Genomic DNA, 15,684 nt, shown 5'->3' with positions numbered 1-15,684 from the left:
TGGGAAAACAAGGAAAACCCTGCAGAACCACCTGCAGAACCCCCTTTTCATTGTGCTCAGTGTCTTTAGCTGCATTTTGGCTTATTAGGGTTTTTTTCTAGCATCCCAGCAGGCTACTTCATGTTGAATTCCCAGCTCTCCTGTGACCCAAGAGCCTTTCCCATGGCTTTTTGGGAGGAGGGTCCTTTCTTTGGGAGGAAGCCTGTGTTTGCCCATCATTTTTTTCTAATCACATATGAGGGTATCTTGTCCTGTCTTTGGGGGGGTTTTAATGGGGCTGAGTCCATTTCACCTCATTTTTTCCCAGGCCCGAACCAAGAACTTTTGCCCTTCCGCAGAGCCGAGAGGAGAGGAAGTGGCTGTTCCTTGAAGAGCAGCTTCACTCCCTGAAGTGCCAGTGCCATTATCCCTTGGGAAAGGCCACAGGAGCAGTGATGCCTGTGGCCAGGCTGGGATGTGTCCATGGAACCCCAGTGCAGGTGTTGTTTCCAGCCACCTGGCTCCAGTGGAAGAGCCCTTCCCACCACAGCAGTAGGGTCATGACCACCCACTTCTGTGCAGAGGGTGCAGAAAGTATCCCATGAATTGCTGTCAACTGTCAGAAGTTCATTTTGGGGCTGAATTATTGTCTGCAGGCATCCAGAGCACTTGGTCCCCTATGACTTTAATGCCAATGTTGTCAGTAATGCAGAATTCCAGCATCCAGGGTTTGACATTTAGTTCTTCTGGTTCGTCTCTCCAAGGGGGTTCCTACAGGCTGAATGTGCAGTGCACTGCATGTGAAGGTGTTTATTAGGCCATTAGCCATAATTAATGGCAAGGCAGCTACTGAGGCTTGGGCTGTCCCGGGCTTTGCCCAAATTCTCTTTTCATACCCACGCCCCAGCATGAATTATATGATGTCCATATTCAGCCTCTCACCACTAGAGACCAACAAAGTGGTTTGGGTTGGGATCTCCCCTTTCAGGCCATAAACATATGATCCAGCCACCCCATAAAGCACATTCCTCCAGCTTTCCATGAATTCTCAGGCATAGCTGTGGCATGCAGCGGGGTTTGGGTCTGGTCCCTCCAGCTGGAGAAATCCTGCCCAGCACAGCCCTAAGGCACGGTGTGAAACAGGCGCTGGAGCTTCACACAAACTGGTGAGTTTTGCCTCTGCTACAGTCACAACTTCCATTATTTTTCTAAAGTAGTGGATACTGTGTTGTCTCCCTGCTTCCATGCAGGGATTCAGGGACAAAGCTCTCTGAATGCCACCGTTTGCTGTGGTGGGAGGTGCAGGATGGAGGTGAGGGCACTGGTGAGCCAGGCACCTCCCTGGCAACTCCTCCCCTGCCAGGAGCGCTGCAGCCTGGTGCACTTGATCCTTTAATTGGCCCATGTGCAGGCTAGACAGCTCTCTCTTTATTATCATTATTATTATGCAATCAGACATTACTTACCAATGTGCTGGAGATGCACTATTTATACAGAAACCATGTACACCGAGACCCATTTTCTCCACGGTGATTGTAGATAATGTGGAAAGCTCTGCTTTGATTCATTAGTAGAGCAAAAGACATAGTCAGGATTATTTGGTATAATTCACAGCACTTCAAAATGCATATATTTTCATAATACTCTAAATCTACCACTTGGGCTGGTAACTCAAGCTTTGCTGTAATGCTGTCATCCTAAAATTGGGGTGATGCCATTTTTTCACTGGAACAGAACAACCTGGAAGCTCATTAAGCATAGGATTTGTGGTGAGTGACCATTGTGCAGTGTTTGTTAAACTGCTCAGAGCTCAGGAAGATCCCTGACACCTCCAGAGCCCTCATAGTGAAGGTCTTGGGGAACCACCAAGCTGAAAACTTGTTTTCATACAATCATAGAATGGTTTGGGCTGGACGGGAACCTTGACAATCATCCAGTTCCAACACCCAAAAAAGGCACAACTCAGGGGAAAAAAAAAAAATCTAAGGAATTTTGTTTCTTGGGTTGAAAAATAGAACCACTGAGTTAATGAGTTCATTATTTTTTTAGGAGTGAAGTATCTTTTAGTATTTATTTTGGATAAAATTTTGTGCTACATGTACCCAGTGTTGTTTTCTGACAAGGCAAGTAAGCAAAACTCCTCAGATTAGCATTTCTTATTTCATATCCATTCCTTTCTTGCCTTATCAGGACCATCCTTGGGCTGCACTGACCTGGGCATGACTTCATCCAGGCCAGTGCTGGATGAGCCTCCAGATTCTTGCCACTCACGTTCACACAAACATCCAGTGCAGGGGGTAAATGGGCCACTGAATAACTGAATCAATATGATTCCAACAGAAGCCGTTTATTGTTTACATTACATGCCAGATATAGATTCCAGGTCTACTGTCCACGTGGGCACGCATCTCTGGGTTGTCTAAGCTGCTTCTTCATGAGGTAGGCACACATCCTTCAGGACATCCAATTGGTCAAGTGTCCATCCTTACATTGTGCTTCCCCTATCTAGGGTTTACATTTTTTGCAGACATTTTCTCAGGCTCTCTTCTTATTTTTGATCCTGTTGTTTTCTCAGTAACCTTGATGAATTCCTGAGAGCTCTAACAACAAAACTGCAAGTAGTTTAATAATATTACCACCAGTTTAGCTAGTGCATCAGAATAGCCTGTTATAGAGATACATTGCTACAATCCAGCCCCATCATGTGAAAATCTCTGAGTTTAAGCCCAGCTTTAAAGACAGAGTTTCAAAAACTCCTTTTAACCAATAGTAACCTTTGGCAAATCCTTATCACTTCCAAGAGCGTGGGTACAGATTCTTTTCTAAAAATGCAGATGGCAGTTTACAGCCATTTACAATTTTTTCACCCAATGATCATGTTCACATAGACCTCACCACCCTCACAGCAAGGCTTGTCCACTGGAGACAGGATTTAAAATACCAGTGCTGATAAAACCTACCTTCCGCTCCTGAGACCACCATGTGGGGGGTTTTCCTTTTCTTATTTCAACCCTCTTCTCTCTGGGACTTTGCTGGGCACTGTGGGGCATTTGTCCACATCTGGAAATCAGCTGTATAATTTACATGTTTGACTTCAGTTGCTTGGTGACCAGGGTTTTTCTTTTACTCCCATGGATTCAAATGTTCCAATTGTCACCTGAAAATCTTCCTTGGCCCATCCTGGGAAAAGGAAATGTGGTCAGACAAGCTTTTCCCTCAGTTCCCAGTTTCTCCTACCTCTAAACCTGAGGTTGCCCATGTACCTGATTTCCCAACTCAATCCCTCTAATCAGTCACATATTTTTAAATAATTGTCTGAAAAAGTGGACAGAAATTATGAGGCTCATTACCAGTGAGAAGCTGCCTTCACTGTTGCCATTCCCCCAGTATGTATTTGCTTCTTGGTCTTACACCTGAAATGTTTGGGAAAAAAAATTAAACATGGCCAATGGCCACATTTAATGCAGGAGCTTTCACACCTCTGGGCTCTGTATTTATAGCTCTGTCATGTTTCTTTCTTGTACTGACCTGGAGAAGAGGATTTTTTTTTTCTTATCTGATGAAAAGGTTGTCTGTCATGATGTGGTTATTGCAGCACAAAATATTGCCTAAAACTTGACCCCAAAGAAGTTTTGTACAAGGACGGTTTACCCCTGAATTCCAAAGGAGATTATATCCACCTCATGCTCTCCAAAGGGGGAAGCTGCTTGGGGCAAATAAAACTGAGGTGAGTCTCAAAATCCATCAGGGAGCCTCAATTTTAAATGCAGTGTCTGTGATCCTGGCTGAAGCCTCTCTGCTGCTAGTGTTACTCCACTGTACTTGGAGTTTGATGTGGATTAACATGGATTTTCATTGACGCATGAGCCAGAAATTTTAAAATTACATGTAATAATCATTGTGTGTGTCTTGAAAAACATTCAAGGTACTTTTAGCCTTATCAAATGATACTGTTCAATGACTGTTACCAACGAAAAAGAGGAATAATTTCTAATGAATTAGGACCTTCACAGATTTCCCATCCCTTTCCATTCACGTTGTCCATGAACAGACTGTGATTTTTAAATTTTTTTCCATTAGACATAATTAGTCCCAAAGTCTTTTGTGGAGGGAGGATAACTTTTCCTGCCTCTGAGATATGGTATTTGTGAAGCAGACAAGAGGTGCTGTGCTCACAGACTGCTTACATGGGGCTTGTTTTTTTCCTTGATTGAACGGATGTGACTTAGGGAAGTTTCTCCATTTAAGTTAGTTGTGTTATTTGTTCAGAACTTCTCTCAAGTATTTCAAGTGTTCTGGTTCACTCACTGTTACAATGGCTGGAGGTAGCAAATGCAACCCCTGGCCTGCTGAAATGCACAGGAAGTTTCATATGGCAGTGCAGGACTTTATTCTTCCAAAATGCAGAATCTTTAGTTAAGGGCTTAACTATAAAATATTTACTCACTCTGCTGAGTCCCTCATCTGCCACTGCTCGTGGGCCCTTTATGAGCAGTTACCTGAACTGCTCCCCACCACTGTAAACAGGAACCTTCACTCTGGTAACTTTTTAAGAGCTGTAGTAAAAAAAAAAAAAAAAAATGAACGTAGAGAACTGCTGTCCAAGTCCTTTTAAAGTGGAGTGCATGAGACAGCCCCACTCCCCTGGCCAAAGGGAGGGCTGGGTGATTTGTTTTTCAGTGAGACACAAAGCCAAGAGGGCTCTGTTTTCACATGCTAATGAAGCCCAAGGTGACAGGAATTTGGCAGAGCCTGATCCCAGCAGCTGCGGGCCAGGATGGAAATGGAACTGGCCAGGGCATTACACTGAAGCATCACTGAACACAAACCTACAGCCTGCTCCTAAAACTTCACCAGAAATAAATCCAGTGCCAAATGCCCTCGCCATAGCCCAGTTTTTTGGTGAAGTGTTTTTCAGATTTAGCCATAAATATTTTGGTAATTTAAGAGCCCAGTGTCCAGACCCTGGATCGTTTGCTTTCTTTCCAGAAGTACTTCGTAGGTGCTAAAAGTCTCCAAAATGTGCCCAGTGAGCTTCCAGGGTGTCCCATGAGTAAACGGTACACTCACCTTGCGGAGATGTATTTCAGAGCACGTGTGCTGTGCATTATTAGGGATTGATCATCTTCAAACTTTACCAGTGCTTCAGAAAAGAAAAATAAGGAAAAAAAAATCAGAGCAAATGATAAAATTTTAAAGAAAATTTTTGAAGTTCAGCTCTTGTGTGCCAGCCTCACCCCCCTGAGGCACAGACACAACTGCTCCACATTCAGCTCAGCGGGGCTGCTCTGAATCCCAGTTTGGGGATGCTCTGACCATTCAGGTGCCACAGGAGCAATGGTCCTGTCCCCAGAGTGCCACTCACTGCACTGGGCATGGGAAGACGTGCCCACAAAGTTCCTGCAAAGTAAAACCAAACAGAAAGACCAACCTCTGCCAGACCAGGTGATTTATTTACTTTCAGGTGAAGCATGGCTGTTCTTTGCCACTTCTTTCTGGACAGGAATTCAGCTCTGCATTTTAAGGGAAAACATTGGAAATAAAACATTTTCAGTTGAGGGGAGAAATTCCAAGTTCCTTAAAATTACTGTGAAATTGATAAGTAAACAAACACGGGGTGTGGTATTCAGTCACCTCCCTTTCCTTTTTTTCCTTCCAGAAAGCCATTTCCAGCTGGATTTTCCCCAAGATGTTAATATTGTGCTGGGTTTAATGCTGACTGAAGCAAGGTAGCACGTGGTTATTGCAGGCCTGACATGCCTGTTCTGCCAGGGAACAGCATGAGCTTTCAACTCAGAAAACAAGGTGAACTTTGTTGGGTCATCAATCTGCTTTTGCCTGCCTTGGCCAGGTATGTGCTCACAACGAGGATGACTTAATTCAGGATCAGTTTATTTGTACTTTCCTTAGTCAAGGCCCGAGTGGGAAAGTGTTCAATCCCAAGGTTTTGTTTGTTGTTTTTTTTTTTTTCCTGGAAAGCAAGTTCTTCTTTTGAAGAACTGGTCTGAAGTTGGTAGTAGTACCTTTGTAGGCAGTTTGTCTGCTCACAGAGCTGATGTTCCTGATTGTGAAACAAGACACTGAAACATTTTAACTAGAGCCAGGCAAAGGCAATCTGTGCATTTTCTGCTTCCTAGAGTGCATTTGAAAAGGAGAACCACTCCTTAGTTGTTCCTCTTCAGCACGAATTCCTGTTCCATCTCCTTCATTCCTCAGATCTAGTCCATCAGATTAGAGGCAGGAATACAGCTCTGTGTCTCTGTAATGTGACACAGAACCAGCACTGAAAATGGGCTTTAAATGGTGCCACTATGTTGATTTAGGTGGATTTTGCCTGAGAAATAATACGCAAATTAAAGCATTACTCACAAAGGTATGCACCGTACTTAAAAATATACCATTAATGCTCAGGGTCCAAATAATCCTGTTTTCTGTTTCAAATACTTCATCAGCCCCATTTCCCTTTGGTTTTCTTTCTTTAGGCCTGATGCTGCTCCTAGGATGTGTGTGCTTGTATTTGTGTGCATGTGTAGGCCCCATGATTGTTTCTGCTGCTAAAGCTGGCAACGTAGCTACTGTTTTCCAAGCTCAGTTACTATTTTGGCAAAGCATGGGTATTTGGGGATATGAAAACTGCTCAGCTGCCTTAAGGAAAAAAATTCCATAGGTTTTTGTTTCCATACTTTCCAGTTTTCCACTCATCAGTTGCAGGCTCGTGTTGAAAAATGTCTTTCAGCGTCAGAACTTCTGAAGAGCAAACCCCAGCAGTGGGGAGCAAGTTCACTCTGTCTGAGCTGGACTGGCTGCTAATAAAGGAATAAATAGCAAATACCACAAGCAGAGGAATATTAACTAATACCAGAGCACACCTACCCCTCTGAATTGCTTTCTCTGTTCACATCCTTGCCATTTGAGCAGCAGGGCAGCACCAGCTCTCCTCACACATTGCAGCCCGAGAAAACAGCTCCAAAGGGCCAAAAGAAGCAAATAAAATGTATTTGTTATTACGGCTGACCTTAGGCAGGCAGTATGTGGAGCTGCGGGAATCATTCACAGAATCTCTGATTATAAGTATGGTGATAACTGGTAAGACTGTGCTGAACTACTGTGAAACAATTCAGGTAGTCAGCAAACAGGGCTAATTGCTAGTTTGGGGGAGATTATGGGTAATTTACTGCCCACTGAGGGCTTCTACCTAAAAATAAGCTTTTTTTTTTTTTTTTCTCCCTTTGGACAGCACTTGCATGTTAATGTAGAATTCCTGATGCAATTACATGTGAAGAGGACATTCAGATGCACTTCCATAAATGCCCTTCTGCTTCTCAGTTACATTAACTGTCTTTGTAGATCCTTTGATAGAAACCATATTTTTCACTTGTTTTTAAATAGCGAACAGGCGCTGAGCTAGACTTTGCTGTTATCCAAGATGTCCCGATCAAAGGGCTGAGGGTAACACAATAAACACAAGGAAAGAAACTCCTGGTGGTTTCCAACACAAACTAACGGGAAAGTGTCAAGTGAGCAGCTACTGACAATTCCAGCCCCGAAACCAAATGTTCGTGTGTGAAACTCCACCTTTGAGAAGGAAGAACAAATACCCACAGAGTGTTTTGGCTATAATTACTTCATTTAAGGGGAAAAAGAAAAAAGTGCTGAATTCAGTTTGCTAAAGTCAAGACATTAATATTTTTGGCATGTAAAGATGTAAACCAAATGTTTAAATGAAATGTCATCCCCTGGGTTCACATTTGCCCACTGAACTACGGTGCAAACCCTCCACAGACCTTTATACAATACACATTTTTCAGTTCATTGAAGAAGGCCCCTGCTGCTTCTCAAGGAAAACTAACTTGCAGAAGCAAAATAAATACCGGCGTGGCAGTGCAGCAGCGGAACCTTGGATCACAGATGTGCAGCACTGCCGGCTTTTTCATCAGATAAGGAGCATCCAGACATAATCACTCCAGTGTCTGGGACATGGCGCACGCTGCGGCGCTGCCCAAGTATGGCCTGACAGACACATGCAGGGTGTGCTGGGGCTGGGAGGCAACGAGCTGACAGTGCTGCAGAACAGGCCTGTTATGTCTATAGCCAAATGTTTGTGTAATTTAGCCTGGGCTTTGAAATAGCCTCAGAAATCGGGGCACAAATGGAGCTTTGTGAGGAGCTGTCAGGGATGTACCTGCTGCATGGGGGCATTGGCTGGAGGAGGGGGCAGCCTCGGGCTGTCACACTGGGAAGCTTCCGTCGGTCCCAGCAGCTGCCCATCCAACCACCGGGGCTGCTCCTGGGGAAAAATTTTATATATGTATATATATATGTATATGTGTGTATATATATATATATATATATATATATATATATATATATATATATATATACACACACACACACACACACATACATACACGCATATGTGAGGGGCAGCAAGATGATTAAAGAGCTGCAGCTCCTCTCCTATGAGGAAAGGCTGAGAGAATTGGGATTGTTCAGTCTGGAAAAGAGAAGGCTTTGGAGTCACCTAATTGCAGCCTTCCAGTATCTGAAGGGAGCCTGCAACGGAAAAGGTTGCCCAGAGAACCTGTGGATCCCCCATCCCTGGAAGTGTCCAAGGCCAGGTTGGATGGGGCTCTGAGAAACCTGGTCTAGTGGAAGGTGTTCCTGCCCATGGCAGAGAGTGGAATTGGATGAGCTTTAAGGTCCCTTCCAATGCACACCATGCTGTGATTCTGTGATATAAACGTGTATTTATAGCTATATATACACACACAAAGAGATACACATACATATATATGTACACACACATATATAAACAGATATACGCACAAATACATATAAATATATTTTGAGATATATATATATATGGCCTCAAGTGTAACTGTGGGCCCTGGCCCTAATGGCACTGTGGCCTGCAAAGGGTTACTGCTGGCTGCTTTTAGGCAAGACACCTTGAAAAAGGCAAAAAAAAGAGTAAATGTAACCCTACAGAAATACAGCTCCCTGGGCCTGTGGTAGTTCCTATTAAGATATACAAAGTATCTCAGCAAGGGAAAATTTAACTTACATACAACACATGATTTTAAGTAAAGAAATATTGATTGGGGGGGGTGGGGGGGACAGACAAGTATTTTTTTAGCTCTAATTTATGGCTGAGCAGCTTCATTTTAGGTACTTCATGGGAATATTTTAAACCAAGCCTGCATAATATTAAAATAAGTTAAAATGTATGTAAAATTTATGAGAGCATGTCAGGTGCAATGCTTGATAAAGTAAGTTTAATGCTTCGGAATTTTTTTCTTCAGGCAGAGAAAGCTGAATCCTGCAATTCTAGGTTACAGTATAATTTTAGAAACTCTTTTCCATTATACCATTCTTTTATTAATGAGATCCAACCCAATTTAACAAAAAGAGGTAAATTCCTAAAGAGTTTGTGGAAAGTCCTCAGCAGGTTGGAAGCTGGGTGTGTGTGATAAAAGGGGGTATTCTCCTGTTCATAGGATCTATTCCATTTCACAAAAACACAGAGGAAATCAATTCAAAACAAACTTTCCAAGGGTGCCTCTCCGGTGCAGTTTTACTCCTGGAAATGCTGCCTGGCTCCGTGAGCAAACAAAAGCTTTGGCAGTTGACAGGGGCTGTACATCACTTTGAAAACTCTTCATTTACCGGGGGTGTGTCATGTTGCTTCATTGTGTGACACTCCCAATTATCGTGACAGAGCTAAATGACAAAGTACTGTCACCCCACTGCAAATCCAGAACAGCCTCTTTCCATTTTTCTGCCTGGTCATGGGAACGTCGCTGAGCCGGTACAAAGGAGCGGCAGGAGCCACAAACAGGGGCTGCAATGGCTGCAAACTGCTCTGCTCTATTAAAAATTCAGCTCCTCGGCAATATTAAATCTGGATTTACTTCCATCAAACAGAAACTTAGCATATCTCATTCTTCCATTATAAAATATTGACATCAGGAATAGTGAATCCTGAAATGAAGATTATAGATGAAAACTATGTGCTTGGTAATTATCATTTTTTTCTTTGTTATTATTCCTTTCCTCTGAGGATTGCACAGGCTGTTGCAAACAGTAATGAAGTTAGCATGCAATGCCAATGCAAAGTGTGGTGCAAAGTTATTCCTTCCCTCATTATGGATGAGGGAGGCAAGACAGCGGGAGGAGGGAGAGTTCCCCAGCCAACCCGCACAGGGGCGGGACAGCCCCCGCCTCACGTCTTAATCAGCATCCCTGGTGAGGAGACCCTCAGTGCCATCTTGTTTCTGTCTCCTTTTGTTCTGCCATTTTCCCTGGGTTTTTTAGGTCTGTACTGGAGCTCGGAGCTATTTAATATCAATGATACTTTTTTTGTCACAAACCAAGCAGCTGGTTCACAAATCCTTTCACTGCCTTGTCTTGTAACACTCTCGAATAACCAGAGCACTGAAAAACACAGTTTTGGGTGTGGAAATGTCCAACCCCTCATCCCAACAGCCCTTCTTGAGGCCTGACACCACAGTGTGAAGAGATTAACATGCTGACTAGCCTGCATTGTGATAACCCTTTGGTTCCTGCCTGTGGAGACAGCCCTTGGCTTGGGATGGTTTCCACCACAAGAGCCATAGCACCATCCCCGGAAATTCCCACCTGGCTGATGAACATGGTCCCGGCTGCTGCCTCTCTCCAAGGTGACCACACAGAGAGGTCCCACTTGGAGGGATGTGGTTGTCTGAGGGCCTCCTCCACATCTCCTCTTGAACCCTCCTCATGCCCTGCAGATGTTCTTGAGGAGTGTGATGTATCCCAGGTGTGATATCAGATACAGAGTGTGTCTCATGTGCTTCCTACAAAAATCAATCCAAGTCAATAAAGTGCCCACCCTCCTCCCACAGTGCTTGTAGAGGTTCAAAGCAGGACCAATTAGTCTTAAGGTAGAATTGTCAGGTGTCAGGTGAGAACAGAGAAGTTGAAGCATTATGTATAGGAACAGATTTATTTAGAGGACTTGAAGAATTTGTTTTGCTATCAACAGGTCTATAAGAAGTGCTTCTATAATACAGTCTAGTAGAAACAGATACCTTGCAAAATGATAGAGGGATGTTGTTTGGGGTTTTCTTTTTTTCCCTTTTCTCTTCTTTTTGTACCAATCAAACACAGAGCTGCCCCCTAAAGCAGGTAAACTCACACCCAAGCTCAAGGCAGCCATGGCAGTAAAGCTCCTGACCTTGCAGCGCATTTGGTCCCAACTCTTCTTGCCAAACACATCCCCTTTCTGGGTCCCATTTCCCCACGTTTCATTTATATATAATATATAAATACCTTTGTCGTGTACTCAGTTTTTTGTGTTTGATTCCAAAACTGAGAACCCTGCCAGTCTCCAAGTCTAAAGCTGCATGTGAACCTCTCTGTCCCTGCCAAGCCCACAGCACACAAATACCACAGCATGTTATCATCACACAAGATGTTCCCAAGTTTAACAGTTCTCATCCCAGAATACCAGACCCTCTCCTAGCACTCCCAACAAATCAATATGCATTATTATTACATGCTCAGATACTACATCAGATTTCTGCTCATGCCAAAATTTCAGCTAGCTGTTCCCTGGAGTATTTATGCTTGTGTACTGTATTTAACAACAACCCATTCAAAATGCTCACAGCTCCTAGGAATGAAATGCACATAATTTAGGAATAGTGGTCTGGCTATTCAGGCATCATGCTGTGTCAAGGGAAAATTAAATCTCTGACTCTCCCCCTCTTCTAAAACAAACCCGTACTTTGCATCATATTTTGGGGAGCTGCACGGAAGTTTCATAAAGACCAAGTGGCCTTGGCTCTATTTTTCCTCTTTAAAGGCAATGCCTCCCCAGTAATGCTCCAAAATGATACAGTAGTTTAAAAAAAAAAAAAAAAGCTCTCAGCATGCAGGCATTGTATCACATTAAGAAATCAGGATTTTCTAGGCACTGCACAGCATTAATTACACTGAGCATGCTGCAAATTTAAATTAAATGATATGCCATGTTCTGTTGTAAATATCAAAATGGATTGCAAGATAGAACCCCATATTGGCATTTGTGCACTGAACAGGATCACAAAATCTCTATGAGATATAATTTCTTTTCATTTTGAACGTATGTGATGCAAATGTGCTTTTTATTTTCAGGAGTACCTAAGAGCACATGTACAGGTTAGAACTTGTCTGTACTGAAAATGAACCCCAAACAAACCCTCTCTCAAGAATAACAACAACAACAACGATAAAACAACAAAAAAAAAAAACCCTCTTTGCCTTCATGTCCTTTCCAAGATAAAAGAATAAAATGTTCTCTTCCCCCCCCAACATGTATTTACAATGTAGGGAATGGAGGGCACTGAGAGAAAAATGGGAGTACGAGGGTCTGGAGCAGGTCAGTAGAAAGCAGGAGGATCTGATTTTGTCATGTGGGTTGGAATACCAGGATCCCATGAAAGCAAATGCTGTGGGGGTTCAACTCACCCAAGAGGGAAGGGCAGCTCTTCCAACTGGAATTTCAGACGGGAGCGGAGTGAGAGGTGAACTGGGGCTGTCTCGACTCTGTGGTGATTAGGGAAGCCTGATTTGGTGATGCCATGGAAAGATGTGTCTGAAGAGAATATAAACAAAAGGCCTGTCAGTATCTGTATTTTCCTTGGCATTGGTATTTTGCAGTTTTATGCTATCAGGTTGAATGGTCACAGTCTCAGCCGCCTCTGCCCTTAACAACTGGATGAGGAGTATTTCTAGTGTAATTTCACATATTTCTATGTGACAAAATACTGGACAAATATTTTACAACTTTGCACAACAGGGAAAGGATGGCATTTAGTTAACTCTATAGAACATGCCTTAAAAAGAAATCTGTATTTTGGGGGGCTTATTTAAGGCCTTGATGAAATGATGAGCACTGAGCTGAGACCCACAGGTGAGTGCCAGTCTCAATGGGCACAAAGGCACAAGGCATGAAGGAGACACAGCAAAAAAGTGTGGGCAGGGACATGCAAAGCCACTGACATCACCATATTGTTTCTAAATTATATTTTCTGTGTCTTTTGCTCCTAGGCCTTGTTTTCCTGTCCCATTTTGCAGCAGTCCTGTGTGCGGGAGAAATACAACTGTGGGACGCCTGATGAAAAGAGGTGCTTGAACAACTGGCCTTCAGCTTTGTCACCTTCCTTCGGTGCTTGCAAACAAAAACAAAAACAAAAAAAGACAAAAAAAAAAATCCAAGCCAAAGATAGTTTATGTGCAGCTCAGGAAGCTCTCAGCAAGGAGTGTGTCTGTGATTTAATAACACAGCTACCCAAAATGACAATTCTCCTAATACTCACTGAGAAAAAGGCGGCAGAGCAGCACACAAGGCACTGCTATCGCAGCAACAAAGAGCCAAACTACCAGGTATTTGTTTTTCATTGTACACAATTATTGGGGGAGAATAAAAATTATTCTTTGACACTCTGACAGAAAGCCCTGTGCTTCCCCTACTCCCATGGTCCTGACAAGAAACACCACACAAATTCTAATAAATAGAGAATAGAAATAAATACTTTAACTACACAGCATCGGGTTTCAAATGGCTTCCTGAATCAGAAAGTGCTGCTCGTCCATCTTCCTTATTTCCACACTCTGTAATGGTGGTTCTCCAAAAGTCAAAGTGAGATGGATACTACAAGGATCACAGACACTACACTGGGAAACCAAGTATCAGTGGGTTCATCCAGATTTATGGTAGGTGATGGCAGTAAAGTGAAAGTAAAACTGTTTGCACAGTCTGTATTGTTGGCCATTACTGTGTATTTGCCCTTTTTTCTTGCTTAGCTGCGGCTGGAAGAATGGAAAATTGTACCTTCTATACAGTATTAGGAGACACTTTCTGATCGTAAGGTCAATCAGACTGGTTTAGCTGCTTGAGGTATTTATGGCACAATCACTCAGTGTCTTTAAGGAAAGGTTAGATACATTTATGGGAAAGGTATTTTGCAGAAGCTTTCCTGCTTCATAGAGGTCTTGGACAAAATGACCCAGGAGGCCCCTTCCAAGTCTATCAAATGTGGTTCCCTGATTGATGCTGTTTCCCCCCAAAGTCTTTTCAAAACACAAAGCACTGTTATAAAATTTAATATGGTACACTATATAACTTTAACACAATGCCATTTTCTTATAGGAAATGGTTAGGTGGTAGCACAGGAGCCTCGTGCAAGAGGAAGAAAAGTAGAAAAAAGAAATTGCAGTGCAGTTTCTCTGCTGAGGGATATCGACTATAACATTTACTCTGTGTCTGACCATGGACCCTCAGCTGTGCAGGGGGACAAGCAGCCAGGAAGGATATAAGGAACCCAGGCTGTGGAATTTATTTCTCTAGAAAAGCCTGACAAGGCCTGAGGTAATTTTCTATGCTGGGCAATGATCATTCCCTCAATGCTGGGAAGCAAATGGACACCCAGCTCTCCTTGTAAATCACTGCTTGGTGCTGTATCAGCTGGGCCCAAGGCTGAGCTGCCTGGGGACAGGGACCAGGATAGTCCCAACCTTCCAGCACAGCCACAGGGCCGGAGCTGAGCTCAGGTGTGTCCTGCACCAACGGCACCAGTGAGGACACCCCACAATGAGAAGAGCCCGTTCTGTCACAAATCACTCTCTGCCATGGCTGTGTCGCAGCCTGCTTCCGCCCCAGCAGCACCATGGAGCAGGCAGAGCAAATCCCTGAAAACTGCGAGCGCCAAAAACTGCACCTCTAAAAAAGGGCAGCAGCACCCCTGGTAACATGTTTGTCTGCTGACTAAAGACTCAGCAAGAGAGCTTGGGCCACATTTCCCTTGTCTGAAAACAAGATTGTTGGTCAGGCAGAATGCTCTCCAGGTCTTCTATGTTTCCACCAAACCATTCACTAAAATGATATTTTTCTTCCTACTATACTTCCCTTTTTTTTGTTTTAATTTGCTGAATGTTTTCTAAATTGACTTTTTTTTCCTTTGAAACCAAAACCATATTTAAAAATTAAAGTCATGTAATGATTAAAAAAAACCAAAACAAAACACCAAACAAACAAAAAAAAACAACAAACAAACAACCCCCCCAAAAAAACCAAACAAAAAACCCCCAAATGAACCCACACAACCAGATTCTCTGGGCCATCTGGTTGAAATGCTCTGGTCAGCCTCCACTGCTTTGTAATAAGTTTTAATTTTAGATTCTCACAGGAAAAAAAAAAAAAAAGAAAAAAATACCCAGAATTTTATTGAATTTGAGTTTACTCCCGAAATCATTTTATACTAACCTTTTTAGCTTCATTCCAGCTGATGTAGTTAAAGGCCAAACTCTTCTTCCAAAAATCAGCTCCCAGCCCCTATCTTCTTGGGATAGCCCTGACAGGAAATAACAACATCCATACACAGACACTCCGAAGCCTTTTGAAGTCTCACAAATGTGAGCTGTTCCCTTTTGCAGAGCAGGCTGGGATTAACTCTTTTATTAACCTTATAACCTCATGCACAAGAAAGAAAAATAGCCAATCCCTTGTATTTTATTTCTTTTTTTTTTAGATTTGAAGCCTGCAGCCTTCTCTACCCAAACATTTGTGAGCTCAGCCTACAGACAGGAGCAAAAAAGCCCACTGAAAGCCCCCTCTCCCCAAGGAGCTCCCCAAAGCCCCTCTAAGGCCCTCCCATTATGTTGCACTCAGTGTCAAAGCTTGTG

The 15,684-nt window shown here is 43.1% G+C and overlaps 2 long non-coding RNA genes across 4 annotated transcripts; both read right to left on the bottom strand.

Annotated features, from left to right (window-relative positions):
* Window positions 1-2,350: 2,350 nt before the first annotated feature.
* On the bottom strand, window positions 2,351-5,483 carry LOC136286391 (uncharacterized). Of its 3 annotated transcripts, none has more exons than XR_010719888.1 (5): window positions 5,411-5,483; window positions 5,050-5,122; window positions 4,427-4,535; window positions 2,940-3,159; window positions 2,351-2,591 (listed from the first exon to the last, which is right to left on the bottom strand). It is a non-coding gene; the product is annotated as an uncharacterized lncRNA (long non-coding RNA). The 3 variants fall into 3 exon arrangements; XR_010719887.1 differs by having other exon boundaries at window positions 2,351-2,579; XR_010719889.1 differs by having other exon boundaries at window positions 2,351-2,579; window positions 5,438-5,466.
* A 5,140-nt stretch (window positions 5,484-10,623) lies between these two features.
* Window positions 10,624-15,461, bottom strand: LOC136286392 (uncharacterized). Its single transcript, XR_010719890.1, has 3 exons — window positions 15,266-15,461; window positions 12,469-12,595; window positions 10,624-10,814 (listed from the first exon to the last, which is right to left on the bottom strand). It is a non-coding gene; the product is annotated as an uncharacterized lncRNA (long non-coding RNA).
* Window positions 15,462-15,684: the final 223 nt, after the last annotated feature.

Source organism: Chamaea fasciata, unplaced genomic scaffold (genome assembly GCF_029207755.1).
Source record: "Chamaea fasciata isolate MVZ Bird 193981 ecotype frontalis unplaced genomic scaffold, bChaFas1.0.hap1 SCAF_3, whole genome shotgun sequence".
In the NCBI taxonomy this organism is placed as follows: Eukaryota; Metazoa; Chordata; class Aves; order Passeriformes; family Sylviidae; genus Chamaea; species Chamaea fasciata.
This window is presented reverse-complemented; position numbering and strand designations above follow the sequence as displayed.